Here is a 12,416-nt window from a genome sequence, read left to right as displayed (position 1 = left end):
TCCGAACTAATCAGAGGCAGCTACGTGCGGAAAATTACATCGACCTGAGAGATGCCCTGCAACAAGATACTGATGCGGAAAATATAGGTAGGATGGTAATTCTTCCTTCGACATTCACTGGAGGTCCAAGATACATGACCGAGCGTACTCAAGATGCCTTTTGTTATGTTGGGAAATATGGTGGTGCAGATTTGTTCATAAGTATGACAACCAACCCAAAATGGTCCAAAATAGAGAACAACTTGCTTCCTGGGCAGGAATCTCAGGACAGACATGATTTAATTTCCCGAGTGTTTCCTTTAAAACAAAAGCGCTTAATTGATCTTTTAAAAAAAGAAAAACTTTTCGGAGCAGTCCGCTGCTATATTTCTTCAGTTGAATGGCAAAGAGGGGCTTGCCTCATTCGCACAACCTTTTCTGGCTTGAGGAAAAGATCAGACCGAACGATATTGATAAAATTATTAGTGCTGAAATCCCTAATATGGAAACTGATCCCACACTACACAAAATTGTCACAACGAACATGATTCATGGCCCATGTGGTCCATTCAATAGTAGTTCCACATGCATGAAATAAGGTCATTGCATAAAGGGGTTCCCAAATAGTTTCGCGAATGAAACTACTACTGGTGAAAATGGGTACCCATCGTACCGCGGCTTCACTGCTAAGTTAAATGTTCGCGGACAACGTATTTCAGTTGACAATCGATGGGTAGTGCCATATTCACCGGTACTTTCACGTGCATTTGAAACTCATTTGAATGTAGAGTATTGCGCAAGCGTGGAATCAATCAAATATATCTGCAAATATGTTAATAAGGGAAGCGATCAAGCGACATTTGGTTTGCAGAGTAGCGATCGTGACGAGGTAACAAAATACCAATCAGGTCGGTATATTAGTACCTCGGAAGCAGTGTGACATATTCTTGGCTTTTCCCTACATGAAAGAAAACCTCCAGTAATGCAATTAGATGTTCATTTGGAAAACGGTCAACGGGTGTATTTCAACTCTGAAAACGTAATGGAACGCCTAGAAAATCCCCGCTGCACAACTTTCCTCCTTTCCCATCCTATGCAGTTATGGGAGAAATATCAACGGTATCTACTGATCTACTGGAAGATTTTCTTTTCGAAGCTAGGCGTATAGAAGGAAATAGTGTGGCAGGTTGTGACCACCGAATTATTAATCGTTGTCTTTGCTCGCTTCAAGACATTGTTATTTCAATTGGTGGTAATCCTTTGTGTCATTAGACACAGTTTTGAATAGTGTCAATCAACAGGACGGCGAAGTATTTTTTTTGGATGCCCCTGGTGGTACAGGTAACACATTCTTGACTACACTATTACTAGCTGAGGTAAGAAGACAAGACAAGATAGCACTAGCTGTCGCTTCTTCGGGTATTGCTGCCACTCTACTCCCTGGAGGTAAAACTGCGCACACCGTGTTTAAGATACCCTTAAACCTTGACGCAAATGAAACCCCAGTTTGTGCCGTATCGCGAAATAGTGACAAGGCGAAGGTTTTTGCAGAATGCAGCCTAATTGTTTGGGACGAGTGTACGATGACAAACAAGAAAGCTGTGGAAGCTGTCAGTCGCACTATGCAAGATATCCGGCGAAATGATTCCATCATGGGAAAGGTAACAGTTTTATTTTGTGGAGATTTCCGTCAGACACTTCCCGTTATAACTAGGGGAACAAGGGCTGATGAAGTCAGCGCATGCCTCAAACGCTCGGTGCTCTGGCCAATGGTATATAAATTAAATCTCACGCGCAACATGAGAGCGCACATAGGTGGCAACCTCTATGCGCAAGAATTTTCGGATATCCTGCTAAAAATCGGCCAGGGTTTAGTTCCCGAATCGAGTGGATTAGTAACTCTGCCAGAAAATCTTTGCAATATTGTTCCTTCCGTGGAAGAACTTATTTCTTCCGTTTATGGAGACGTTTCTCAAGTAACGCGCCAGAACAATGCTTGGCTTTGTGAACGAGCAATACTTACGCCCAAAAATGATCAAGCAGCTGAAATAAATTTCAGTATTTTAAAAAAAAGTTGATGGAGAAGAGGTGGTATATACCGATCAATAAACACGGTTTTAGACAGAGCCGATACTACGAGTTATCCTGTTGAGTTTCTCAACTCTCTTTCTGCGCCTGGACTTCCCACTCATAGCATCGTTTTGAAAAAAGGGATTCCGAATATGTTGCTTCGAAACTTATCCCCTCCAAAGTTATGTAATGGAACTCGCCTTAAAGTTACTTCGCTTCGAAATAATATTATAGAAGCAGAAATTCTTACAGGTTGTGGAGCAGGCGAAATAGTTTTCATACCACGCATACCCATAATACCAAACAATTTTCCATTTCACTTCAAACGCGTGCAGTTGCCTGTGAGCGTGTGTTTCGCTATGACAATTAATAAGTCACAAGGCCAGACACTTCGAGCAGCCGGTATCGGTCTTAGGACGAACTGTTTCTCACACGGACAATTGTATGTTGCTTGCTCAAGGATTACTAGCCCAGAAAATTTGTTCATAATTTGTGATATGGGAAGAACATCAAATGTTGTATATAAAGAAATTCTTTAGACTTTGTTAATGAATATGGAAAAAATAATTTTTATTTATTTAACGAAATACAACTGTGAGTAATTGCATTACATTTCGAGGCCCTAGCTACACGGATAATATGCCTATTAAAATAAATAAATAAAATGAAGTCAGTCCCAGTGGTGTTTTATTCCGACGCTCTCAAAAAAATAATTATACTGATGCTTCATTCTAACTTTTACGCATACGAATGTGATGTATGACGGTGTGCTACAAATCGACCTTCCCGGAGGCACGAAAATTGTCGGCTATGCAGATGAGATTGTCATAGTAGCAGTGGCCAAGAAACTTTATCTGCTCCAAGCATTATGTAATGCCACCGTGCAAAAAATAAAGGTATGGCTGACGAACATGGGGCTGAAGATGGCTAGCAATAAGACATAAGTGGTTCTAGTGAGCTCAAATCGGACTGTGGATGAGTTAGTCCTAACTATAGGAGATTACCAAATAAATTCATAGACTTTCTTGAAATTGACTCAAAACTAACTTTAGAGGAGCACTTCAGTGCGGTGGGGGGAACAAGTTTCTAGAGTGAGTGGAGCCCTAAAACGAATAATACCCAACATCGGCGGCCCAGGCGAAGCTACCCGTCAACTGTTATCTAACGTAACCGGTTCGATAATATTATATGCAGCACCAGTATGGTACGGATCTAAAATGGTCCACCAAAAACATATACTAGCAGCCTACCGCATAACTGCTATACAAAGAGCATGTGCTTATCGGACGGTGTCCGAAGACGCGTTCCATGTTTTATCCAGGAAAATCCCAGTAGATCTGCTCTCAGGTGAAACGGCCGATCAGTATGGCATTGGAATCAGTCGACCATCTGAAGATGCTAAGAAAAGCGCAAGGTTACGAACAATAGTTAGGTGGCAAGAATCGAGAAAATGGCGCTGAACCTTCATGCTAGTTCGGAATATAGCGGAATAGTATGAGCGAAAACACGGCGAACTAAATTACCACCTCATACAGATATTGAGCGGGCACGGCGGCTTCAAAGAATATCTACATAAGCGTATGATAGAGGAGGATCCTTTCTGTCCATACTGTCCTTCCGAATTGGAAAGCGCAGAAAACGTAATGTTTCACTGCCCTCGTTTTCACGGCTAAAGACTCGCTGTACACAGTGTATGGTAAGTGCGCATGTAATATGAGGGAGTGGTGGAAGTAAAGGAAAGAGGAAAACCAAAATCAAAGTTGCAACGTTCGGTTTGTTCTCGGAGTGTTATCGCCGTTTTATAGATTTGTTATCGACAAGTAATCGGATCGTAATCGGCAGGTTTTCGGTTTGTTATGACTGATTTATTGGTTCGCTATCGATAACATACTGTCAGAAACCTGTACTTTTCGTTACATTTCCTTTTCTGTTTCGCACATTGCAAATTTTGTACGGTTTCATATAATGTACTAACGAATATACAAACAGTACGGAAAATTATTTTATTATTCTGATTCGTTTTGTTTGGATGCATGCCCTGTTGTTCCAGCAGTGGCAAGCTAGGTATCTTCGGTAAGTACTTTCCCATTGCCTCATACTATGTCCATTATCAAGCCTCTTCGGTGGATATATCTCAGGCAGTAAGTTTACAATGTTGGGCATGTTGAGAAAAAGTGTACCCTAAAGTCTGCAGTACATGGCGACACCCCCTTGCTGTAAGAACAAGGAAGTAATATTTCTCAAGGTATTATTTAAATGAATTCTCATGCCTAGCAACTGTTCTACAGAAGTACAGGGTACTGATTGAGTGTGTATTTGTTTCTGGTCTCTATGTTCAAAAGTATTTTGTGAGAGAGTCGATGGCGTGTAGGAATTGCCACATATTACATTTTTTATTTTTAGGACTTCAGCAGTAAGTTTAAACTTTTTAGTTTTGTTTTAAGACCAGAAGTGTCTACAATTTTATGTTTCTGAAAATATTTTAAACTTTTTGGTTTTTTTTTTAAATGAGATTTTTAGCTTATTGCGCAGTTAACTTTAAAATTTTACTCAAATTAAATTTAAAAATGCAATAGCAAATTATGAAATTTCCAAATTAAAACAAAAAAATTTTTGAAAAATTGCTTAAACCGATGAATGGTTTAAGATTTAGTCTAAAATTTTGAAGCGTGCAGCTAATCTTTTAAACAACCAATTAACATCACCTTATTATGAAAAAGCACTTAAAATTTTATTGCAAACGATAAGCAATTTTGATGTTGTAAAACTCTTGCAAAATTCGCAAATACTTTTTGTTATCAATTGTTATATATTTTCAATATCAATAGCATACGGTGTTCATAATCAAGTCAAGTGTTAAACAAATTTTATATATCAGTATGGTATGCTGATAAGAGAAGAGTTCCATTAAAATCAAGCTTTGGAAAGTTGCCATTTAAATTAAGATCTGTTTTGGGCCAATTTCAATTGAAATGGAAAATGTTTTGTTTTTTCACTTAACTTTAGATTTTTTACTTCCTTTATATTAGGTCGGTTGAATGTTTGTCCGCTATTCATACAAATCTTGCAATCGATTTTTAAGTAACTTCTCATTGAGCTACAACCGTGAAACTTTACACATAGGTTAGAACACCGTGACAATGCAACGAAAGGAAAGGAATCCGTTAGGTGGCGCACGGATTGAAATAATTAGATAAGAACTTGAAAATATTCAAAACAGCTTTTAAGTAACTTCTCGATGAGCTAGAGACTTGAAATTCCAAACTTAATTCAGAGGTCGATGACAGCCGATGACACAATACAAATAGCTTCGCTAGGGGGCGCACGGACTGAGATATTTAGAAAAATCAAACGGAACAGAGGGAATTTGGGATTGATTTTTATGTAAGTTCTCATTGAGCTACAAGCGTAAAACTTAACAGATGGGTTAAGACACCGAGAAAATGTAAGAAAAGGGGAAAATAAAAATAAAATAAAAACATTTTAAGCACTTCCTTTATATAAATGGACAAAAATCAGCGAAAACTGCCTCCTTATATAAAGACATATTCTTGCTAAATTTTGATTTTTAAATTGTGACATAGAAATTGCAAAAATATTTATGAGAAGTAACAAGTAAAGGTGTCTAAGTTCGGGTGTAACCGAACATTATATACTCAGCGTGAGCTTCAAATGTACATTTCATTTCAGATAAATTACTTTTCTACATAACACGTGGCACCGCCCGTTTAAAAGAAAAATGTCTCCCCATTTCCTATTACAGTCAAATTTGATAAGTGAAATATTATTGATTCAAAACTATTTTTTGCTAAGTTATTACTTATTATTCTAGTCTACGACCCTTTTAAACTTGTTTTATATCTAAGTTGTCCATGGTCTTCAACCGATCCCGTCCATTTTTACTAGAAATATTTTCTGCTATAAGGAAAATATGTGTACACAATTTTATTACGATCCGTTAACTGTTCTTCGAGTTATTGCTCCCGAAACATACAAAATTGCCTAGTCATAAAAGGGGCGGAGCCACACCCATTTTCAGAAATTGTAGTGTGTTCCAATTTAATGTTATAATTCAATTTAGAAAGTAAAATTATATTGATACAAAGCTCTTATTCGCTAAGATATAGCTTATTATTTTCTCCTACGACCCTTTTAAAAATCTTTTATATAAAAGCGGGCGTGGTCTTTAACCGATCCCGTCCATTTTTACTAGAAATATTTTCTGCTATAAGGAAAATATGTGTACACAATTGTTTTACGATCCGTTAATAGTTCTTCGAGTTATGGCTCCGGAAACATTGATACGCCCATTTTAAAAAATTTTTCAAATTTTTATCAAGAGTCTCAATATCAGTTCACACGTCAAATTTCAACATTCTAGGTGTATTATTTACTAAATAATCAAGTTTTTTGGGTTTTCCAAAATGTTATATATGTATATAAAAAGTGGGCGCGGTTATCATCCGATTTCGCTCATTTTCAATACCAATCTATTCTGGCTCCAGATAAGCTCGCGTACCAAATTTGGTGAAGATATCTCAATATTTACTCAAGTTATCGTGTTAACGAACAGACGGACGGAAGGACATGGCTCAATCAAATTTTTTTTTCGATACTAATGATTTTGCTATATGGAAGTCTATATCTATCTCTATTCCTTTATACCTGTACAACGAACCGTATAAAAATATAAAGGAGGAGCGCAATTGATTGACTAATAATATCTCCTTTCCTACCAACATTCCAATCCAAGGAATGTGCGCTCCACTTTTATATTTTTATTTCTCAGAAATATTTTTGCAATTTCTATGTCAAAAGTTAAAAATCAAAGTGTAAATATGACCTTATATAAGCAGAAATTTTTCGCTGATTTTTGTCCATTTATTTAAAGAAAGTGCTTAAAATTTTTTTATTTTATTTTTACTATTTTTTATAGAAAGAAGAAATATTTCAGCGATTTCAACCATTCGTCATTGACATTGAATAATCCATCTTCATTTAGAATTTCAATTACATTAAAATACTTCAGCTTATTACACACGTGCGGATTATAAGCCCATCCATATTTGACTTTGCTACTGACGCAATTTAATTAAATTCCTTTACATTTCATTCCTGCTACTAAATTCAGCAACGCACACATCAGAACCAACATTTTTCAAACAAAAAAATAATGAACATCATAAGAGCAAATATATTTACTGCATTAGAGTGATTGAGTGGTGATTTAGTTGGAAAGCGTTTTTGTATAAACAAATGCTGGTATTTTTTCTAGAAATTAATTTCACTCACAAACTTGACACAGTGAAAAAGGTTACTCTCTATTATAACTTTTCTAATTCAAATATTTGAGTGATGAGTTTAATTATGTTTTACTTTAAATCTCCTGTCTGTAAGAGAGAAGGAAGAGAGCAGGAAAAATCAGGCCCTTCAGACAGAAAAGCTATGACGCCTTTCCTGTAATAAACCTTTACACCAACTACTCTCCTCCTAATAGAGGATTGGCTATCGAAAAATATCTGGGGAAATTATTTCAAAAAGGGCGATTTCGAGCAAATGGCTGATAACTTTCAATCCACAAAACAAACTCGCACAGGTGTTGAAGTTAAAGCACAACAGTTAAAGCACTACGGTACCTACAAAAAAAAAATATACGGGCTTATTGTGAAGGGCCCCGTCGGGTTACTATCGGTAACAACCGATACCGACAAGTTGTTGATTTAGTATTATCGCCTTATTACAGCTAGCAAATTATTGCCACCGAGGTATCGGTTTGTTATCGATGATGTGCCACCGACTCTTTATTGAAGTTTTATCGGCATTTGTTTAAAACCAAACGGATGAGTGCTCGATAACCAATCGATAACACGCCCATCACAAATTGGTAGCACACTGATAAATAACTGCAGATTTGATAACTTTGCGATAACAAATAGATAACTTTTTGATAACAAATCGGCGATTACAAATGGGTAGCACTCCAAGAGCAAATCGATAGCTTTTCGATTGTAAATCGATAACTCTTCAATAACAAACTAGAAACTATCTGATAACAAATCGATCACTTTTTGGTAACATATCGATAGCTTATCGATAATAGATTACTACAATTTTGAAAATTTATCGCTAACCTTTTGATAAAAATCGAATATTTTTCGAAAACTTTTTGATACAACTCTAATGAATTTTCCATAAATAATCGAAACATTTCAATAATAGGTTCATAACTTTCGCAATAAAAATATGTAGCCTATGGCATTTGTTATAGACAGCAAATTTATAGCACTTCGGTAACAAATCGATATTTCTTCTATACCTCGTCGATAGAACAATAACACACTATAAAAACCCGATATCTCGTCGACAACAAATTTACAAAACGCGCATAACCCGTCGATAATAAACCGAGAACTCATCGATAACATACTGACCAGTTTCGGCTTCGGTTGTGACTCCTACTATTTCCTTTGCTGTCCCCTTCTTATTTTTTCCTTTCTTTCCTTGCCTTTGCTGGGCTTGCCTTGCCTTGTGTTACCTAGCCTTGCCTTAGGTCAGGTTAGGTTAAACTGACCGGTCAATGAGGACCACATTGAATTATTAGTCCGTAGTGTTACCGTGTATGTAAATTAGAGAGCATCACAAATTTCAAAATATTCCCCTCAGACTTGAACGTATTTCAAAGATAAGAAAATTATATTTCTGGCACACTGTAAAAAATCGAACTTTGTTTTCTATTCGATATAGGGCAGTTATTATTTCATGTTCGATTTTTTCGATTTATGCTTGTGAAGGTATTAATCTAAAGCATATTCCGTCTATGGGAACTTATGATGTCAACCCAAGCTTTTATGCATATTTATACTCCGTTGAGCAGAGCTCACAGAGTATATTAACTTTGATTGGATAACGGTTGGTTGTACAGGTATAAAGGAATCGAGATAGATATAGACTTCCATATATCAAAATCATCAGGATCGAAAAAAAATTTGATTGAGCCATGTCCGTCCGTCCGTTAACAGAATAACTTGAGTAAATTTTGAGGTATCTTGATGAAATTTGGTATGTACGTTCCTGAGCACTCATCTCAGATCGCTATTTAAAATGAAAAATAAATTATTATAACCACGCCCACTTTTTCGATATCGAAAATTTCGAAAAACCGAAAAAGTGCGATAATTCATTACCAAAGACGGATAAAGCGATGAAACTTGGTAGGTGAGTTGAACTTATGACGCAGAATAGAAAATTAGTAAAATTTTGGACAATGGGCGTGGCACCGCCCACTTTTAAAAGAAGGTAATTTAAAAGTTTTGCAAGCTGTAATTTGGTAGTCGTTGAAGATATCATGATGAAATTTTGCAGGAACGTTACTCCTATTACTATATGTATGCTTAATAAAAATTTGCAAAATGGGAGAACGACCACGCCCACTTCAAAAAAAATTTTTTTTTAAGTCAAATTTTAACAAAAAATGTAATATCTTTACAGTATATAAATAAATTATGTCAACATTCAACACCAGTAATGATATGGTGCAACAAAATACAAAACTAAAAGATAATTTCAAAATGGGCGTGGCTTCGCCCTTTTTCATATAGTTTGTCTAGAATACTTTTAATGCCATATGTCGAACAAAAATTTACCAATCCTTCTGAAATTTGGTAGGGGCATAGATTCTATGACGGTAACTGTTTTTTGTGAAAATGGGCGAAATGGGTTGAGGTCACGCCCAGTTTTTATACAAAGTCGACCGTCTGTCCTTCCGATCGGCCGTTAAAACGATAACTTGAAAAAGATGAAAAAGAGATGAAACATGGTAATTGGATTGGTTTATTACGCAAAATATAACTTTAGAAAAAACTTTGTAAAATGGGTGTGACATATTAAGTAGAAGAAAATAAAAAAGTTCTGCAGGGCGAGATCAAAAGCCCTTGGAATCATGGCAGGAATACTGTTCGTGGTATTACATATATAAATAAATTAGCGGTACCGATAGATGATGTTCTGGGTCACCCTGTTCCACATTGTGGTCGATATCTCGAAAACGCCTTCACATATACAACTAAGGGCCACTCCCTTTTAAAGCCCTAATTAGTGCCTTGATACCCATATCACACAAACACATTATAGAGTCACCCCTGGTCCACCTTTATGGCTTTATCTCGAAAAGGCGTCCACCTATAGAACTAAGGCCCTCTCCCTTTTAACACCTTTCATTTGATACCAATATCGTACACACATTCTAGAGTCACCCCTGGTACACCTTTATGGCGATATCCCGAAATGGCGTCCACCTATAGAACTATGGCCTACTCCCTTTTAAAATAGGCTTTATTACCTTCCCTTTGATATACATGCCATACAAACATATTTCAGGGTTACCCTAGGTTTATTTTCCTACATGGTGATTTTCCATTATTTTGCCTCCAAATCTCTCAGCTGAGTATGTAATGTTCAGTTACACCCAAACTTAGCCTTCCTTACTTGTTCCACTAGAAAATCGGTTCAGAACTTTTTTTCTGCGTAAAAGGGGTGCTGGACCCTAACATTTTTTTTTTTAACCTATTAGGGTTGCAGAACTATATTCGCACCCCTAGGGAACTCTAGATCACTTCTTTTCTACTAGAAAATCGGTTCGGAACTTTTTTTTTTGCGTAAAACGGGTGCTGGACCTCAAATTTTTTATTTTTTTTTTTACCTATTAGGGTTGCAGAACTCTTTTCGCACCCCCTAGGGAACTCTAGAACTCTTCAAAATAAACCCAGAACTCCGAAAAAAATTGGTGTGCTGCACTTTGGGGTGCTAACTTCACGGGGGCTAGCGACCTTATAGGGATTGAGTCTATTTCGCTGTTTTTAACAGGGTGTCAAAAATTATTTCCTTCACTTTTGAAATTTTGTGGAGATAAGTTTAACCTTTTTCCAACCGTAGTGTTTCATTTTAATTTACAGTGCAAACACGGAATGCCGGGTAAACAATTATTATTTTTTTTAACTCCGGTACACCCTGTGCCATTTTGACTCATGCGTTTATTGGTGCATTAGGGTACCTAAAAGTAACACGCTTCACCCTTGGCCCTTGTAATGAAACAAATAATCCAACTTTTTTTTAGATTTGTGCCAGATTTTGAACTTTGGCTCCTCCTAAAGCAAGAACAAACTAAACTTAGGCTGATGTCAAACTCCAAATAGTGTAGAGAAAATAAAATATTAAACGATTTTTTAAATTTTTGATATCAACTTACCATTTTTACAATATTATAGAGATCTATTAGAAGCACAAATGATTATCTGAAAATAGAAAAAAGTGAAAAAATGGGTTAAGTATAAAAACATAAAAGAAGAATTGTGAAATCAAGCAAAATTTAGGTCATGACCTTTACTCATACACATACATATAAAATATTATATATATGCGCCATTTTTATACAACATACACCTGAGGCCTATAAAATTAGTTTTACGAAGATTAAATGCAAACAATATCACTGCACATACATCATTCAGGAATGTCTATTGAAGCAGCAAAACCACTAGCGCGCCATCATCAAGAGTTTGGAGTGCGAAAATATATGAGCTAACACTAAGCAAAGGTAAAACCAAGGTTAGCAAGCGCAGTCCCATTGTGGCCACTTTGAATAAGAAAACAAATTGCCAAAGTAAGTTAGGCGCGCAAAACTGTTATAACAATAAATCAGCAGGTGGAGTGGTTAAAAAAGGCGACGCATAGAGAGTTGGTTAGGGAGAGTGTGGGAAAATTTAACAATGATATCATTTAAATATTAAACCAACTTTGGAGGCAGAAAGTGAAAGGATAATAAAAACGATTTAATAATGAATTAAATTAGTTGGTGGTCGGAAAAATTAATGAAGGATATTTATCAAAAGAAAGAGAGCTTAATTTGTTTTGTTGCTTGACCGGCAGAGGGTAAAGTTGACGTGTATTAGAGTGATTTTGAATCATGTAAAATTTTGGGTGAATACGAAAAATGACACTGAAGATGGCACAACGCTGAAAATGGTTTGTGCCCAAACTAAATTTGACACTGGACGACGATAAACCAGCTATAATGTCCGCAGAATGTAAACTTGTCACTCAAAGCAAAAAGGTACCATTCAAACTGTCATATGGTTCTTAATATTGGTGGGGGGGGGGGTTATTTCCCTCATTACCTTAAATGCATTAAACACTTTTTTAAAACTATTTTTTTAATTCGGTTTATTTAACAATTTGGCAAAATGTAAACAACGTGACACCACGACGTTCAAGGCGACAGCTATTTCGATTATATGTACCTTACCTTGTAAATCTCTTCAAAGCCTTTCTCCCGGAAGTGGGGTTCGAAGGCGCACTTCTGCGATGATTGA

General features: G+C 36.4%; 1 protein-coding gene across 15 annotated transcripts in view; it reads right to left on the bottom strand.

The window, feature by feature from the left end:
- The window catches only part of LOC137239601 (early estrogen-induced gene 1 protein), a 384,687-nt gene that overhangs the window by 129,717 nt on the left and 242,554 nt on the right, over positions 1-12,416 (bottom strand). For all 15 annotated transcript variants that reach the window (XM_067765080.1, XM_067765078.1, XM_067765077.1 and 12 more), the window contains one exon: positions 11,294-11,339. The gene's annotated coding sequence lies outside the window, so the exon portion shown is untranslated. The remainder of the gene's footprint in view (positions 1-11,293; positions 11,340-12,416) is intronic.

This window comes from Eurosta solidaginis, chromosome 2, assembly GCF_040869045.1.
Source record: "Eurosta solidaginis isolate ZX-2024a chromosome 2, ASM4086904v1, whole genome shotgun sequence".
Lineage (NCBI taxonomy): Eukaryota > Metazoa > Arthropoda > Insecta > Diptera > Tephritidae > Eurosta > Eurosta solidaginis.
Note: the sequence above shows the minus strand (reverse complement) of the source record. Positions and strands in the feature narration are given on the sequence as shown.